At 47.4% G+C, this 17,834-nt stretch overlaps 1 long non-coding RNA gene across 1 annotated transcript; it reads left to right on the top strand.

Annotated features, from left to right (window-relative positions):
• Window positions 1–12,362: 12,362 nt before the first annotated feature.
• Window positions 12,363–14,460, top strand: LOC118524136 (uncharacterized). Its single transcript, XR_004911449.2, has 2 exons — window positions 12,363–12,528; window positions 13,412–14,460. It is a non-coding gene; the product is annotated as an uncharacterized LOC118524136 (long non-coding RNA).
• Window positions 14,461–17,834: the final 3,374 nt, after the last annotated feature.

Here is a 17,834-nt window from a genome sequence, read left to right as displayed (position 1 = left end):
TTCAAGGTACATACAGATGATCTCAGACTTAGGATGGTTTGACTTATGACTTAGACTCTACAATGGTATGGAAGCAATATGTAGTCAGTACAACAGAAACTGTACTTCAGATTTTGAAATTGATTGTTTCGTGGGCTAGGTGTATGCAGGATGATCCTCTCTCTTGAGTGGGGCAGCGGCGACTAGCTGCAGCCCCCGTCAGCCACCCAATCATGAGGGTAAACAACCGATACACTTACAATAATTTGTACCCATGCAACCGTTCTGTTTTTTACTTTCAGTAAGTATTCACTAAGTTACATGCAATATTCAATGCTTTATCATAAAATAGGCTTTGTGTTAGGAGATTTTGCCCAACTGTAGGCTAATGTAAGTGTTCTGAGCACATTTAAGGAAGGTGAGGCTAAGCTACAACGTTCTGTAGGTTAGATGCATTAAATGCATTTTTGACTTAGGATATTTTCAACGGACCATGGGTTTATTAGGACTTAACCCCATTGTAAGTAGAGGAAGATCTGTAGGCTTAAGGCAGCAGGTTCTTTACTACTCTGGCAGGGGGATCCTGTGTGCACATTCCATATTTTGCTGCTTCTGTGTACATATTGGATAATATCCAGTTCACTGGAACCTAAAGATGAAAGACCCCAAAGCACATTTCTTCTGTACAAATGCCTGGAAACAAATGCATGTGAATATTGTTAATTTTGTACCTGCTTCACCTGCGAAACCAGGCCATGTAGGGCTGTAGTAGGGCTCTCATTCTGGAGTTGGGCCCAGAGGTAGGAACTGTGAGCTCAGCCTGATGGAAGACAGGGAGGGTGCAGGGTATCCAAATGGTCCCAGGGGCAGGTGTGGGAGGGATGGGGGCAGGACGCCAAGCCAGGCATTTCGCCTCCTGCCAGACTGTTTTTGAGGGTTTCAGCGATTTCCTTCCATTCAATATGAAGTGGTAGAAATAGCCAAGAGGAAGCCTCATGTCATACCCAAGCAGGTCTTAAATTGTTTACCACAGCTTCAGTACAATCTGAGAGATTAGGACATGTGGAGACGTGGGGATCTTATGTCCCGGCTCTTCCAGGACTCAGATAAATTAATGTGCTGTTCCATTTTCCCATAATCCACCCAAGTGTCCCAGAAAACACAGTCTCTAAAAACATTCTCCAGACTGTCTCCAGCAGCTGGAAGGGATACAAAAATCAGTGAAAAGCATCCCAAACTTTGGTTCGGGAAGAAGTTACCAACCTCATAGCACACGTCTTCCCAAACCTGCTTCTTCGGGACGCAGAGATAATACCTCCCTTGGGGACTTGTGGTGACAGAGTTCCCACAGGCACCCAAAGCTTTCATCCTCATCTGGTTCCATGGGCAGAAAAAGGGGAATAAACTTAGATAGCTGACTAGAAAAGAGTTTACTAGAATAACCAAAGAGGGCTGCTTTTTGGGTGACCCAGAGAAAACAATGACCGTTTAAGCCCCCACCTGCTTTCCAGCGAGGAGCCTGGTTCCGATGACCACCTTGATGTGTTCAGATGTGCAAAAGGGGAACCGAGGGCTGCATAAAAGAAAAAGATGAATTTGAAAATCTGACGATCCTGAAGGGAAGAGGACGAGAAGGGGGAGTGTGTCAGACGCTCTTCAGTGCCACTGTCAGTGTCTGGTGCTGGAACCCTCTGCCTTTGTCATTCGTATGTGTTATTGGCAAAGGCTTCCAACTGCCCCCTGCTTCCCTTTCCCTGAGCGCTTTCTCTGGCCGCCGGAGGCTGCTCTGCCCACAGGGACCTGGGGGACTGCCGATGACCCAGCAGCTCTTAACCAACGACTGGCAGTCGGCTCCCTCTCCCACCTGGTAGGAATGTGTAGAGGCACCCAGAGTCCCTTGTCCCCCGTGCGCCATGCTCACGTGGAACACCTCTGGCTTCCTGCCCCAGGGCTCCCTGTGGATGCGGCCACACTGCGTGATCCACTCAGCACAAGCAACCTGGAAGTGATGTGCAAATAACTCCCTGGGAAGCCAACTTTTCGCCAGTGGAAGCCACCAGATACGTGTTTCTCCCCACTTCTCCCAGATGCGCTGTCCCAAGAAAGCCGAGTACAAAGCATCTCAGAAGACGGTCTCACGAGACCGACGCCTGTCATCTAATGCATCGTATGGGCTCCTCCTCCTTCCCCGCCTCACTCCCCTTTCCTTCACCTCTGCTTCCTGGGACTGTACTCCCTAATGCCAGAGCGACACCAGTAACTGCTGCCTGAGAACCTAGGGTAAGGTGGGGCAGAGCCTACCTCTCACTCTCTCACCCTCGTGTGTCATAACAGAATCTAGGTGGTTGTCACATCCCTAGGTGCAGTTAGCATGATGCCATTGACGGAGGGGACTAGCATCATGACCTGTGGCATATCAGGAGGACAGAGTCCCCGTGGGCTATATTGTAACAGAGAACAGGAGAGTTAACACCGTCCTGGGGCAAAAAAGTAAACATGTCGTACTCTCCTTGCCATATGGAAGCACATTGCTTTCAGTTCTCCCCACTGACAGGGATTGTGCTGCACTTGCCAGATCATGGTGTGCCCCAAGTGCCAAAGGCTGTGTTGATATTTTCCAGTAAAGACACTGCATCTGGCATGGCAGCTTCAAGTGAGGCTACCGTCTGGTCAAGTTTGCGGCAATCCACTATTACCCATCACAATCTATTTGGTTTTTGAAAGAGCCATGGAAGTGAATTAGTGGAAATATAATGGGACTCACCTCCCCAGTACCACTGAAATCTTAATAGTGGCTCTAATCTCTGCCCTGCTTCCTGGGAGGTGGTATTTTACTCTTGGAGATTGAGAAAGGGAGGTAGTTTTAAGGACTTCCACTTGACCTTTCCCACCAGGCTCCGTAAGTGTGACAGCAGCTACCTTATGAGGGCAGAGAGGAACTCAAGTAATTTCATGGGGATTTCTTGGTCCCTCCGTATTCCATACGGATGGCAAATGAAACAATCAAGGCAACAAACAGATCAGATTCTTTTTTTTTTAAGATTTATTTATTTATTTGAGAGAGAGTGAGCCTGTATACAAGCGGGGGGAGGGGTAGAGGGAGAGACAGAGAGAATCTCAAGCAGACTCCCCACTAAGCGCCAAGCTCCACGCAGGTCTCAATCTCACGACCCTGAGATCATGACCTGAGCCAAAACCAAGAGTCGGACGCTTAACCGACTAAGCCAGCCAGGCACCCCCAGGTCAGATTCTTAAAGGATAAAGGTCCAGGTCACCTCACTACGTGAAGAAACTCAGACCATCCCAAGTGTGGGCCAAAAGTAAGAGAAATCTAGACTGGGCAATGGAGAAGGGAAGTGGCACTGGCTACAGCTGGGAGATTGTAGCATGTTTCACTAACTCTCTCCTGCCTACAATCTTCCAGAAGATCTCAGTCGGCTATGATCTTGAAAGGGAACTCTCTGACTGGCTGGACTTGCACTTGAAGAGAACATCTTGTTCTCACAACATCAGGGGCCCCATATCCTAGCATGGGAGCCAGATCTATCGGGAGGGCACGTGCAAACCTAAGAGGTACAGGGGTGGACCGGATTAGACATCCCTAGCGCACCACTTCAAATCCTCCCGTGTCACTGGCCTCCAGGTGGCCGTGGGTTCCAGCCACAGCCTTTGCTGCAGCCATCACCTCTGTAGGGATTCCAGCCAACTGTGCGCACAGCCTGGCAGCCTTACACCCAGACTGGGTACCACCCTCCTCCTGCTCTGGGGCTTCTTCAATCCTGAAGCCTGAGATGCCACAGGATTCACTTAGTGCCGAAGCACAAGCAACTTGGAAATCCAAAGGAAATACTATGTGGCAGACTTTTGAACAATGGGGGATAGAAGCCAGTGAATTGATATTTCTCCCTCCTTCTTTCAGATGAACCACCCTACAGATCAGCTTCTTAAAAGAAAATCCCACAAGAGGGAGAAATCATTTCCACTTGATGCCTCTTATGTATCTTTCTTGTTCCTTGATTCATTCCCACTTTCCCCATCCTAGGGATTGTACTCTGTAACAAAGTAGCCTAGAAGTCTTTGCCTTGAGCTCTGCTTTCTGAAACCCAGGTTAAGACAGAGAGCAAGAGCTTATAAGCAGCATCAGCTTATAAGCAGCCAGAAAGTCTGTAGATGCTGCAGCCAGTGAAACATCTGTAGCAGGCGTGGCCCCAGACCATTGGAGAAACTATAAAGCTAAGGTACGGTTTGGAGCTGTGTGGTTCCAGCAATGGAAACTCCTCCTGCCAGTCCCCTTCCTGAAGCCACAACAACAGAAGACTTCAATCAAGTTTACCAAATACATAAATGCCTTGTGAAAACGGGGTTTTATGGACATCAACTGGGAGATGAATTCCACATCTTGGCCAAGAGAACAGAACAAAGGCTGCACACATAGGATGCGCTAATGAGCTATTACTGGAACTTAGTAGGAACAAGAGTTCAGCATCAGAGGTAAGCCTAAGAACTTCAGCTTTCTGAGAATTTGCTTAGATATTGAGGATGACTCTGGGCTTCCAAAAGGCACAGAATGGTGGAGGCAAAGGTCATTTTCAAGGGGCAGAAGGACTCCATCCAACAACATCTGACATATGAGAAGCAGAGAGTATCCAAAATCAGACTGTATAGGTTTAAATTTGTGGATTGTCTCTTACTGACTGTGTGACCTTAGGAAAGTCACTTAACATCTCTGCCTCAAGTGTCATGAATTGAAAAATAGTTATATGGGGCGCCTGGGTGGCTCAGTCAGTTAAGCGTCTGCCTTCGGCTCCGGTCATGATCTCAGGGTCCTGGAATAGAGTTCTGCGTCAGGCTCCCCGTTCAGCAGGGAGTCTGCTTCTCCCTCTCCCTCTGCCCCTCCCCCCACTTGTGCTCTATTTCTCTCTTAAATAAATAAAATCTTTAAAAAAGAAAAAGAAAAATAGTTATAGTAATATAGAGTGGGCACATGGCAGTCACTAAGCAATTTTCTATTTTATTATTATTTAGTGCCTTTGTCTTTTTAATATAAATAAAAGCCCATACTTATAGTCATAGAATATCAGATCTAGAAGGGGCACCTGGGTGGCTCAGTCAGTTAAGCACCTTCAGCTCAGGTCATGATCCCAGGGTCCTGGGACTGAGCCCCACGTCAGGCTCTCTGCTCAGCAGGAGCCTGCTTCTCCCTCTCCCTGCCGCTCCCCTTGCTTGTATTCTCTCTCTGTGTGTCAAATAAATAAATAAAATATTAAAAAAAAAAAAAAAAAGAATATCAGTTCTAGAAGAGTTCTCAGAGATTGTCAAGCCAGTCTCCACTCCTGCCCAGAGAGAGGAAGGGGCATGCCCAGGGCCACAATTAATCCAGGGCAAAGCCAGAGCCAAGTGCTCTAATGTCTGTCCAGTGATCTTCTCTCTGCCTTGTGGGGCTCCTGCCAAGTTCCCCCATATACTCAGAATCAAGACCATTACAAATCAGAAAGATAATAAGAAATGAATGCTTCATTCTCATGAGATGCCGCTTTGCTAAGTGCCACCCTAGAGCATTTCACTCTGCCGCTCAGTATTAGTCAGCCTTGGTCCAGACCAGAGTTTTTTTAACCTGTGGCCCACATGCATCAGAATTATTCTGTGGGAGAATGTTAAAAATGCAGATTCTGAGTCTCTACCTAACACCTTCCAAATCAGAATGTCTGCAGGCAGACCCTGGAAACTGGAATTTTAAGAATCTCCTCTGACCTACCTTTTGCACACTGAAGTTTCATTGCCATTGGCCTAAAAGTTCCAACATCTCTATTTTTCACAGCACCTGGTTCCTGAACTTTACCTTGGCACTGTGTGCATTAGGACACTTTCCAGTTGAAATATAACCCCATACAATGATACATTTGCAATTACTAGCTCTGATAGACTGCCAAGACCTCTCTTGGATGGACTTCCCCACTCACCACACCCTTGAAAGAGCAAGAGATCATATGTTCTGTTGAGTTAAGGCCCCCCTTGCTTCTGAGAGTGGCCAGTAGAACAGCTAATGAAACACACAGCCATTCTCTCTCCCCCTTCCGAGCCACTCTGCCTCCTACCCCAGCTCTGCTGGGCTTGACTGCAAAGCAGGAGTAGTGTTGGATCAACAGCAGGTTGCTATTTCCTCCTTCCTCAATCCTATAGGTTCAGGGTCTGGTCAGAGGCACCCCTAGGAGGTGTTCGGAAATGGATAGGTAGGGAAGTTCCTTTGTCACAATGAATGGGGATGCTCCTGGCATCTGGTGGCAGGGGCCAGGGCTGCTAAATTCTGCAATGGGAGAGGCGGTCTATACAACAAAGAAATATCCAAGCAACAGGGCCAATTGTGTCCCACTAAGAAATGCTGGCAGATTGTGGCTTTCTAACTTTTCTGAACAAGACCCTCGGTCTCACAATCTCATAAACACACACTATTTTTTTAAAGATTTTTTTATTAATTTATTTCAGACAGAGAGAGAGAGAGAAAAAACACAAGTTGGGGGGGGAGGGCCAGAGGGAGAGGGAGGAGCAGACCCCCTGATGAACAGGGACCCCCGCCGTGGGGTTTGATCCCAGGACCCTGGGATCATGACCTGAGCCAAAGGCAGACACTTAACTGACTGAGCCACCCAGACGCTCCCATTTCAAAATTCTTAATCAGCACCAGTGAGTAGAAATGTGAAACATGTTGGGAATCTCTCTGTAAGCATTAGTCATCTGCTCTCACCCTCTCTCTCTACTTGACTTACAAATCTCAGGGCTAAAGTGAAAGCCCCAGTGACTTCTGATGAGCTAAACCAGTCTTGCTCTGTCTCCCAAAACCAGATGCCCAAAGAGAGACAAACAATTGTCCATTGCCGAGGCCTGCAGTTTTCACAGGGCCCTGCTCTGAGGCTGGCGGCCCATGTGTTTTGCATTTCCCCACGGGGTGGGAGAACAGATGGATCCTAGCCATTCAAAGGTTTTACATCACAGTGGACAAAGGAACCAGCCACAGTGGGAGTGGAGTGGGGCTGAGGGCTCTTAGATTCAAGCTGAGGGGGCTTAAGGGAGTATTTCTCACCTTCCTAAACCACAGTCTGGCACCTCCATCAGATGGGCAGCCTGGTTCCCCGAATCAATTCCACACTTCCCTGCCACGGTGTGCAAGCAGACCAGGTTCTAACATGCGGGAAGAAGCACAAGAATAGACACCAACCATAAGGCCAAGGGCAGGGCCAGGCTCAAGGAGTGGGGCCTGTGACACTGGTTGGCGGGGCCACCAACCACCCTTTAACTACCCCCTGACCACTAACATCTGTCACAAACTAAATAATCAGATCCTTCCTTCCCACTGCATCCTCTGATATTCTTACCACACTCTTAACTATCATCATATCAACATATTACTTTAAAATGGTTGAACAGACACCATTTTCAGAAAAAGTGGCCTCCCCCTGCCTCTCCGTGGACAGTCCATTCTTATCTTGGTTTAAGCTGTCCCTGCTTCCTGGATTTAGCGACTCGGTGTTCTCGTATGTAGAGTCATTGCGTAAAGCACCACACACTCTCCCTGCAGGACCCTGGTGCCGCCCAGGTCTGGACGCCCCCTACCCCACTCCCCTGCTCCCCGCACCCCTCTAGGCCCTGGAGGGGGGCAACCCTTCCAGGGCTCCCATTCCGAAGCACAGGCGAGATTCCAGGTTTTGCAACCAAAAAGCAAACAAAATAAAACTGGCTGGCACCGGCCTGAGCGGGTCTGTGTTCTTACAATCTAAACAAGATTATGACGACTCACCGAGGTAGGGGCCTTCACGGCTCCTCAGTGCTTCTCTCACATGATCCTCACGGGAGCCCTGGAGGTGGCAGGGCCCCTCTTCCCCCGCCACACCCCGGCTCTCCGGGTGACCCCTGGCAAGACAGCTGAGAGATTCTCACCTTCGCAAGAGGGGTGCAGGAGCATCATGGGACTTCTGAGAGTGATGGGAGCTTCTCATAACCATGTGCATCCAAGGAAATCCCAACATGCCTTGTTCACCACCTCAGCATGGCGCTTCACATATAACATGTGCCAAGAGGGACTCTGGCTGATGTGCGTACCTCGCTGTTTGCTTGGGGTGGGCCCATGGGACCCCTGATTTCAAGAGCTGCCTGTGGTCTGCGGGTCAAGAGGAGGGGTTGGCATCTTCAGCCCAAGGAGGCAGCAGCACGCTAGAGGTAACCCGCACCTGGGAGTCCAGGCCCTGAACCCAGAGACAGGGGAGACCTCCCTAAGAGCCCCTCATCTGTGACCGTATTGTGAAGGAGCAAGTAGCCTCTCCACCGCAGAAATTCCTGGAAGTACTCAGGTATTACGCCCGGAGAAAATAGCTGACGGGTATGCGGATCACGTGAGCCTTGGAGAAAAAGGTTCGACAGTGCTGTGTGGGCTCTTTTTAGAAAAGCTCAGCAGTGTAAAACATCTCAGAAAAGACTCTCATCGAAAACAAATAAAATAAGAAGCAACTTTTTAATTGTTTTCATTTAAAAGGGCAAGCTTGTAATGACTTAGAAAATGATCAGAAGTGCCCTTTGCCCAAAGTTTTACATACATGTGTTACAAGGGATTTTCTTAAAGCCAAATTTCCTTTTTTTAATGTTTGTGAACCTCATGAAATGGAACACCTACCTTCTTCAAAAGATACTTTGAAGCCATAAAAATGTTCATACACTTTGACTCAATAATCCCCTTCTGGGAAGCTAGCCTAAGAAAATACCCTGAAATATGGAAAAAGCCATATGCAGAAAAATATTCATCAAAGAGTTGCTTAGTGAAAAACTGGAAGCAGCCCAAATATTCAAAAAAGGAAAGAGAGGATGGTAAAGTAAATTATGGTATAAGCCTTGAAGAAATGTTCTATAACCATTAAAAATGATTGGTATGGAGTTTATGAAGGATCACAGAAAATACTTATGATGAAAGTATTGGGTGTGGAAAGTCTGGAACAATATTTGCACACACGTGACCTGTAAAAACAGGAAAGGAACATAAAAATATAGTTGTTACTATGTCAAAGTGGTAGGCATATAGATTTTCCTTGTTTTCGAATATGTCTAACATTATTGTATCTCTACTTTTTACAAAAGTTCAATCCCTAAAAAAAAACATGTGGGGGGTTGGGGGGACAGTAGATGCTGTTCATGCTTTAAGTAGGAAGAAACATTAGTAGAGGTCAGGGGTAATTAAGATGGGAAACTACCCGTCTTAGTGCCCAAATTATTGTTTTTAGAATGCTTTCATGTTTTAGGAAATAAATATATAATACATGCGAAAGGCAGTTTTGTTCAAGGCTCAAACCACGCAAATTATATTACTGCAGGAAGCATTCAGGGTTTACAGAGTCTCTTATTTCTGTGTTTTGGGTTGCTCTGGATCCACTTATAAGGCTTCTTGTCAAGGAGCCTGGAACTGATGCTTCATATCTCTCTACATTTTTATATCATCTGTAGCACTCAATATGCCATGGATATGAATGTTAGACTGAGAAAACAAATCTCATTTTCTCCCTCCACCATCCAGGACACTTACAATAATGGAAGAATTGAAAGGAATTCAAGGTCATTCATGTATAAATCTCCTTGGCAGGAGTCCATGTCACAGCGATGTGGGTGGGGAGTTAGACATTCAGCATCTTGGGAGTGCTATGAAGTGTGAATCTGAGGTCAAAGTCCTACCTGGGAACAAGACAAGGCCCGTGTGCAAAGGTGAAAACAAACCACAAATCCAAATCCAAATCCCTAGGAAAATACAAACTAGAAATGTAAATCAAAGGGACATGGTTCTTAACGCAATTAAAAAAAAAAAAAAAAAAAAGGAAACATAATGACACCTGTTCCAGTTATCTAATGTTGCACAACAAACTATCCTAAAATTTAGCAGCTTGAAACAAACACCATTTTATCGTATTTCATGATTTTATGGGTCTAGAATTTAGGCAGGGCTCATCTGAGAAGCGCTTTTGCCCTTCATGGCCTCTGAGGGCACTCACTAGTACTTGGCTGGAAAATGAATCTAGAGGATCCAAGGGTCCCCTCATGTGCCTGATGCCTGGGGTGGCTGGCAGAATGGGCTCGGCTGCAGGTATTCGCCACAGCTCCTACACTGAGCCCCTCTAGAATGGCAGTCTCTTCAGCAAGGTTGGAGCTCTTATGTGGTAGGTGGCATCTCCCAGAGCAAGCATGCAAAGATACCTAGCCAAAAGCTGCAAGACTTCTTGCAACTTAGCTCAGAAGCTCCAGAACACCACTTCTGTCACAAACTGTTTGTCAACACATCACTAAGGCTAGCCCAGGTCAAAGGCAGGGAATTAGACCTCATCTCTCAACGGGAGAGATAGCAAAGAATCTGTATTCATCCCTGGTCTACCACAGCATCGGTCTACATGAATTAGATCAGGAGGGAAATTGCAGGGAGCAAGCAGTGCAGACAAAGGTATCGAGATGGAGTTCATGCATAATATATTCATGGTGATGGTGTAGACGGGTACCACATTTTGAGAAGGCACCTCGTCAATATGTACAGAATGTATAAAATCGGAGGAAGGCTATGAGGATTCACCAAGAATTCACTTGCCCTAAAGCTGGGCTTTCTTAATGCTAGCTGCCACTGGCCTCACCTGGGGGCTTTCAAAACCACTCCTGCTCGATCCCACTCCCAGTAATTCTGAAGTGCGTGGTCTGAGGCACGGCCAGAGGCAAAGGGATTCCTAGAAGCTCCCCCAAGTGACTCCAATGTGCAGCCAAGACTGTGAATTCCTGCCATGGGGGCTTGTGATACTCCTCATAAAAATCAAGTGAATGAATAAAATCAGCTTTTTCCTTATTGCACTTTAGGGCTAAATGCCACTGGATGGGGTCTTACGGTCCAAAGATTTGGGAGCTTAAAGAAAAATTTAACTCCTCGGACACTAGGGTCAACTCTGGAATGTTGTCACATGTTCAGAGCTTGGAGATTTTGCCAAGACGGGTTTAAGTTTGCTTTTTTTTAAAAATAACATGGTGAACAGCACTGTGTTGATTCCCCCTTTCCCTTATTATTTTGCAATGGCACGTGTTCAAAGACTTGAAAAATTCAATGTACCATGTCCCTGATATAGATGTCTAAGAATAAGTTAGAATACATTTCAAATATATTTAGAAAAAAATACCATTTTGTACTACAAGGATTGAGGGTCTATAGAAAGACGCCTTTCAGAATAAATGTCAGGCATTCTTTTAGGATGAGTAAGTCCCTACAGAGGTCCCACGGCAACCAGTCAGTTCATCCTCCAACGACTCATGACTGCTCATTGATTCTGTGCAAGGCCTTCTGGAATGGGGTTGGGGCCGTAACACACGCATGGATGACATGGAAACTCTTGGTCCAGTCCTGGGAAATTGATGCTTTCTTTCCTTTCACAAACCAGAGAGACCCAGCAGTGTTTGCTCAGACTTTTCTTTCTCACTCTCCGAATCTTCAGGCCCCCTGGGATCTGATGAGCAAGGGCTACAATGGAAGAAGTATGACAAATAGTGCAGTGGTTCTCAAAGTATGGTCCCTGTACCAGCAGCATCCGCGTCACCGGGGAACTCGTCAGAAACCCAAACTCTCCTGCCCACACAGCAGACCTACTAAATCAGTAATTGTCGGGTGGGGCCCAGCCATCAGTATTTTAACCAACCTTCCAGGAGATTCTGGCCCACTAGAGCTGGGAACCATTGATTAAGCACACAGACGGAACATGAGGAGACTTTGCTTCAAATGCCAGCTCTCCAGCTTACTTCTTGGGTAAGTCACTTCACCTCTCTCATCCTGTTTCCTCATCTGTAAACTCAGAATACTAGCACATCCCGCTGTAGGGTTATTTGAGGATTTAGGGAGTGGATGCAAGCAGACTATTGAGCACTGTTCTTTGCAGGGCCGGGATGAGGGTGAGGCGGGTGAGGCTCCTGCCGTGCTGTGGGTACCTCTGTAAATTCTGCCCCCATGGGGGGGGTTCACTCACCTCACCCGAGTGCCAGCCCTGGTTCTTGATATTCCAAAAGTGCTCAGTGAGTGGCTGCTACTATTATATTATTGAGGAATCTGAGGTTTCATCCATTTTCAGGACGTTGGTCAGGCAGAGTTCCAGAGTCAAACTCTTTGAACAGTTTGGTGTAGAGGAAAGAGCACTGGCTTTGGAGTCCAAGGGTCTGAACTCTAGGAATATCAGCCAAGGAGCGGGGTGCAGAGCAGCAGCAGCAGAAGAGAAAGCCTCCTTTCACTGGGCAGGGCTCTTTCTTCCCCTCTCCTTTCTGAGAGAAGGCAGAGGCCACTCCTGAGTTTGGACTCCCATCCATGACCACTGGATTTTCTGTATCCGTAGATACTGACAACATCCAAGATCCATTCCTGATTGAAAGTCTCGGCAAATTAGGAATCAAAGGGGAATAGAAGGAGGCCTCTTCTATTTGTCCAAGGGTACCCACAGAAGAACGCACTGGTAACATCTTCCTTAACGCTCAAAACTGGCCCCTCCACCTAGGATCAGGAACAAGGTGAGCATGTCTCACCGCTCCTCTCTGAGGTTCCAGAGGTTCTAGTTAGTTCCTTAAAGCAAGAAAAAGAAATGAAAGGCATCCAGATTGGAAAATAAGAAGTAAAATTGCCATGATTATCTGTAGAGAGTCTGATGGGATCTTCTGTAAAGTTACTGGAACTAAGAAATGTGCTCAGCAAGGTTGATCTGCTGATACCAGATCAATACACAAAATCAATTGTATTTCTATATACTAGCAACAAAAAATTGGAATTTGAAATTAAAAAACGTCATTTACAATAGCATAAAAAGTACAAAATGCATAGGTACAAGTTTTTGTATATAGCATGAAGGAGGGAAACAACTTCATTCTTTTGCGTGTGGATATCCAGTTGTCCCAATACCATTTGTTGAAGACCCTGTTTTCCTCCCATTGAATGGCCTTGGCACCACCACAGAAAATCAACTGATCATAAAAGTGAGGGTTTCTTTCTGGACTCTCAAATTCTGTTCCATTGCACAGATGTCTATCTTTATGATAGTACTACACCGTCTTGATTGCTGTGGATTTGTAGTAAGTTTTGACATTGTGATGTTACTCTTTTTCAAGACTGTTTTGGCTGTTCTACATTTGGACAACTGATTTTTGACAAAGACATAAAGGTAGTTCAGTGGAGAAAGCATAGTCTTTCCCAAAAATAGAGTTCCGGAACAATTAGACATCCATATGCCCTTGGTTTTCACTCTCTTCTTCCTGTTACCCCTGCTTTTGGCTCAACCCCTGTTTTCTGAAATGCTTCTATTCTTCCAGAAGTCGTTTCCTTATGTCTTTTCAAAAACATAAATTTAATTAAATTTAATTCAATTTAAGTCTTCTCAGTCTGTGCTTTCTCTTTTTGCAGGCTGTGACTGATCTCCCCATTCAAAGATTATTTCGGAAATCTGGGAGCGTGAGCTGCTTAAAGAGAAAGACTGTGGGGAGTGGGGAGGGCAGCCTGTGAATCTGTCCTCCGTGCCTTCCCCAGACAAATGGCCCTCCCTCCCCTGGCTGGCCCTGGGAAGGGCCTGGGTGACCACAGCTACAAGGACTCGGGCACCTGCAGGACCATCGGTCATGGGGCAACTGCTCTCACTTGGTTTCTGAAGGAGTCAAGGCCTCCTCAGCCACTTTGTCCATTAGCATAATGTGTGTCTACATGGCATAAATCAAGAATCTAGTGCACATGAATGTCCAGCTAAGCTGTGCAAACAGGCCTTAGAAGGCCCAGATTTGGCCATCTGTGGGGCGGGAGGTACCAGGAGAATTCTGTGTAGCACAGAGTTCTCACAGTGTGGCCCCCCCGTCCAGCAGCATCTGTCTCACCTGAGAAAGAAATCAAAGCATCACCTTGTTAGAAATCAAATTTTCAGGCCCCACCCCAAAGCTGTTGAGTCAGAAACTCTGGGGTGGGGCCCAGCAATCCGAGTTTTATCCAGCCCTTCAGGTGATTCTGATGCCCCTGGACAGTTAAAGCACTTACCTGCTTGGCACTAAATTACCAAAATTTCATATCCTGCTTCTGCCATTTGCTGCCTGTTACTTAAAATCTCTGGGGCTCAGTGCCCCCATCTGTACAGTGAGGATGATAATATCATACCAGGTTCCTAGAGGCTCTTGTTCACGTTAATGGAACAATCTATCTAAATTACTTAGGGAGCACTTAATAATCGCTAGCTTATACATTGAATTTCCCTTGCCTTCCCTGTTTCTGAAAATTCATTGTCACATGTAATCTTCATATAACACTTCTTAAAATCTCTCAAAGAAATTCATATGATGGCCTTACTCATGTTTCTCAGAAGCAAAGTAGGTATTGTCATCACCTTCGTCATCCGTGTGTAGAAACGGAAGCCCGGATGCTCAACTGTCTTTCCAGGGTCATAGTAATAAAGTCACGGGTCTGAGACGTAAGCCACTTCTGACTGCAACATCTGTGTCTTTTGTCACATCATGAGTTCTCAGAGCGCAGGCCTGAAATCTCGGGCAACACACGTTTAAGTGTTTTAAGCAGCTACCTTTATTTATCCCTTGTAGGAAGAAAGATGTGGTTAAGGTGATGCAGTTAGTCATATATAAAGTTTTCTGCAGGGGGCGCCTGGGTGGCTCAGTCGGTTAAGCATCTGCCTTCTGCTCAGGTCATGATCCCAGGGTCCTGGGATCGAGTCCCACGTCTGGCTCCCTGCTCCGCAGGGAGCCTGCTTCTCCCTCTCCCTCTGCTGTTCCCCCTGCTTGTGCTCTCTCCCTCTCTCTCTCTATCAAATAAAAAAATAAAATATTTAAAAAATAAAAATAAATAAAGTTCTTTGCAGGGCCCAACCTTACTCACTGCTCTCCAAGAGTCCTCACTCCTGAAAGGGGAGATGCTGTCCCATGAGGTGGAACAGGCCTACTCCGTTCACCTTCTGGCTCCAACATCTCCGAGCTGAGCGCGTGACCTTGAACAAGGCACCTTGCCTCTTAGAACTTCCTTTTCCTCTTCTGTAAAAGGGGGTGTTATTCCTCCCCTGCCCAGGTCCCAGAACAGCGCTGGGTCTCAAATGAAATGGTAGATGTGGAAGGACCTTGCAAACTGTAAAGTGCATGCACAAGTATGGAATTAGAAGCTGCAGAGGTGATAAAGGAAGAGTTTGCTGAAGACAAATACTGCCGGCCCCCTCAGCACTCAACAGCCCTGTGGTTTGGCAAAGCCAAAGCCTGTGCAGCTGGTGGGAGGTAGGTGGGGCTTGGGGGAGAATTCTCAGGGTGTGTGGTCTGAACCTTGCTGGGGAGCAGCCTGCGGGGCAGAGGGAACTCAGAGATCCTGCCAGGCAGAGCCACGGGCATATGCCATCCCAGGTGGGAGCCATAGGCTCGGGGAACCCCTCTGCTGCCCTGCTTGCTGACTGGCCCAAGGTGCTCTGGGATCACCAGAAGTGAAACAAGCTCTCGTCCCAGCTGCCAGTTCACAAGAAGACCCTGGGCAAGACCCTCACTACTTTGGCCTTAGTTCTACAACACAAGTGGCTGGTTCTCAACCATCCCACCGCCCCTCTGATTATGCCTCCTACATCTAGTACATGCATCCGAAAGTTTTCTCTACCAAGAGCCTTCCCTGAGTAAGGACGAATGTGTTTGCCCTTTTGCAATTCTGACAAACATACAACTGAGCTCTAGGAGACTGTCTCCGAGTGGCTGAGGGTTGGAGCTAGGGAATCAGTCTGCCTGGATTGGAACCCTGGTTGACTGTGTGTGTGGTTGCAGGCAACTTGGACCCGCAGGTTCTCCATCTGCAAAATAGAGATCATAAAGCTTTCCCACCTTACTGGGTTGGGGATTGGTGAAATGATGTGTGTCAAGGGCTTTGCCCCCAGCTCCTGGCAGAGGATACTCAGTGAGAAGCTGTTATTGTGTCTAGCAACACCTGCGTACAGAGGACCACCCTGAGTTGGTGTCAGGAAAACACAGAGACACCTAATATTGTTAGGGGCCTGTGAGCGCACACACACACACACACACACACACACACAGGCTATCTACTGTGTCTTTTGGGCTTGTGGAAAAGCTGGAAATAGTCTGAGGACCCCCCAGCACCCAGGGCCCCTAGTCTGGGAACTACTGACGGAAAGAGTCTGAAAGCTTCTTCTAGCTCTGACAGCATCTTAGTTATGCTGAAGGTCAGCCCAAACTCTTAAAAGCAATCCATGTGGTCAGTGGCAGCTGGGCAGCGGTGAGTCCAGGGGAGACCCCAAGAGGAGCCACCACAGCCCAGAGTACTATCTCCAGGGCCAGGGCCCCTGGAGAAGTGTCCCACATCAGAGGGAAGCTTGCAGCCTCCTGTTCAGCTCATCCAGGAAATGAATCTCCACACCCCCTCCCACCTCTCTGATCTGAAAAGGCCAGGAGAGAGGAAGTGGTTATTTCAAAGGCTGGGTGAGCCCCCTTTGCAGAGGGATCAGAAAGTCTGAGCCTTGAGTCCCCCAAGGAACTGCTGAAAGAGAGAACTTTGCCTGTTTCCTTCTCTTCATGTCCCCTTTCCTCTCTTTGCAGGCTTGTTCTAAATATATATCTTAGAGGTCAAGATACAGGATGGCAAGGAACAGGAACTAGCAACCAAAGGTAGAGAGAAAACGCAGGAGCTGGGCGGGGTGGGAGTGACTGGGGGGGGAGGTCAGCCATGCCGGTGAGATCGTCCAGGGCAAAGGCCACAGCTGATGGGAATGCTGCATTACACTCCCGTCTGTGATGCCTTCACACCCTTCTCTCTCTCTGGGTGCTCCCACCATCCCCAAGACAGCCAAGGCAAGGCTTCTTATTCCTTTTGCATGGAGGGAGAAACTGAAAGCTGGAAAGGAGGCAAAAACACTAAAATCAGAGCTCACTTTTATTGAGCCCTTACTCATTTGCCAATAGGCACTAAGAACTTTGCATGTATTAGCTAACACATTAGGATATATTTGATCCCCACGAGAATCCTACAAGGGAGGTACTATTACTACTAAACCCAATTACAGATAAGGAAAGTAAGGCACAGCGATATCAAGTAACTTCTGTTCTGTCCGACAGCAGAGCCCACACTTGTGTAATCACTGGCTATGCCAGCCCTGCCCAAGGACCACAAGAGTCAGAGGAAGGGCCAAGAGCCAAGCCAAGTTCAGTGCTACATCCCTGCCACTCCTCTGTGGTCAACATAAGGATGGGCTATTCTAGCCATCAGATCTATACCAAAAAAAAGGACCAGCTGTGTGAGAGGGAGGTAGCTCTCCATCACTGAGGGGCATCCTAGCCCAAACTACATGATCACTTGGGGAGGGGTGTTATGGAGGTGATTGGGGTGGGCCCTAATGTTCTTCCCAGACACGAGCCTCTACCTTCCAGGCTGGAAGGAGATAGTCACTGAAATTGCTGAGCAAACCTCCAAAACTGACTTCTAGGTCCCATTTTTCCTTTCCATTTCGTGTCATTCTTTGCTCTCCCGTGCTACAATTTCCTAAGAGCCTCCTATGTGCTAGACACTGGGTCATAGAAGATGGATCGGACAGACACAGCCCCTGCCCTCCTGGAGCTTCTGCCCAGTGACCCACACAACCCAGGGGCCTTTCTGGAACTTCCTCTACGAAACCAAGATTTCCCACTCTGGACCTTGGCTCATTCTGCTTCCCTGCCACCCATGGCTCATGCTGAAATGAAACCCAGCTCAGACGCCCTTCCTGGTCTTCCCCACACTGGCACCACTCCTGCCAGGCTCCTGGACCACTGCAAGGCGTTTGTGGACCTCATGGGCAGCCATGCTGACCTATTCTGAATTT

The sequence above is a fragment of the Halichoerus grypus genome, chromosome 14 (genome assembly GCF_964656455.1).
Source record: "Halichoerus grypus chromosome 14, mHalGry1.hap1.1, whole genome shotgun sequence".
Taxonomy (NCBI): Eukaryota; Metazoa; Chordata; class Mammalia; order Carnivora; family Phocidae; genus Halichoerus; species Halichoerus grypus.
The sequence above is the reverse complement of the archived record's forward strand: the minus strand, read 5'-3'. Positions and strand labels throughout refer to the sequence as shown.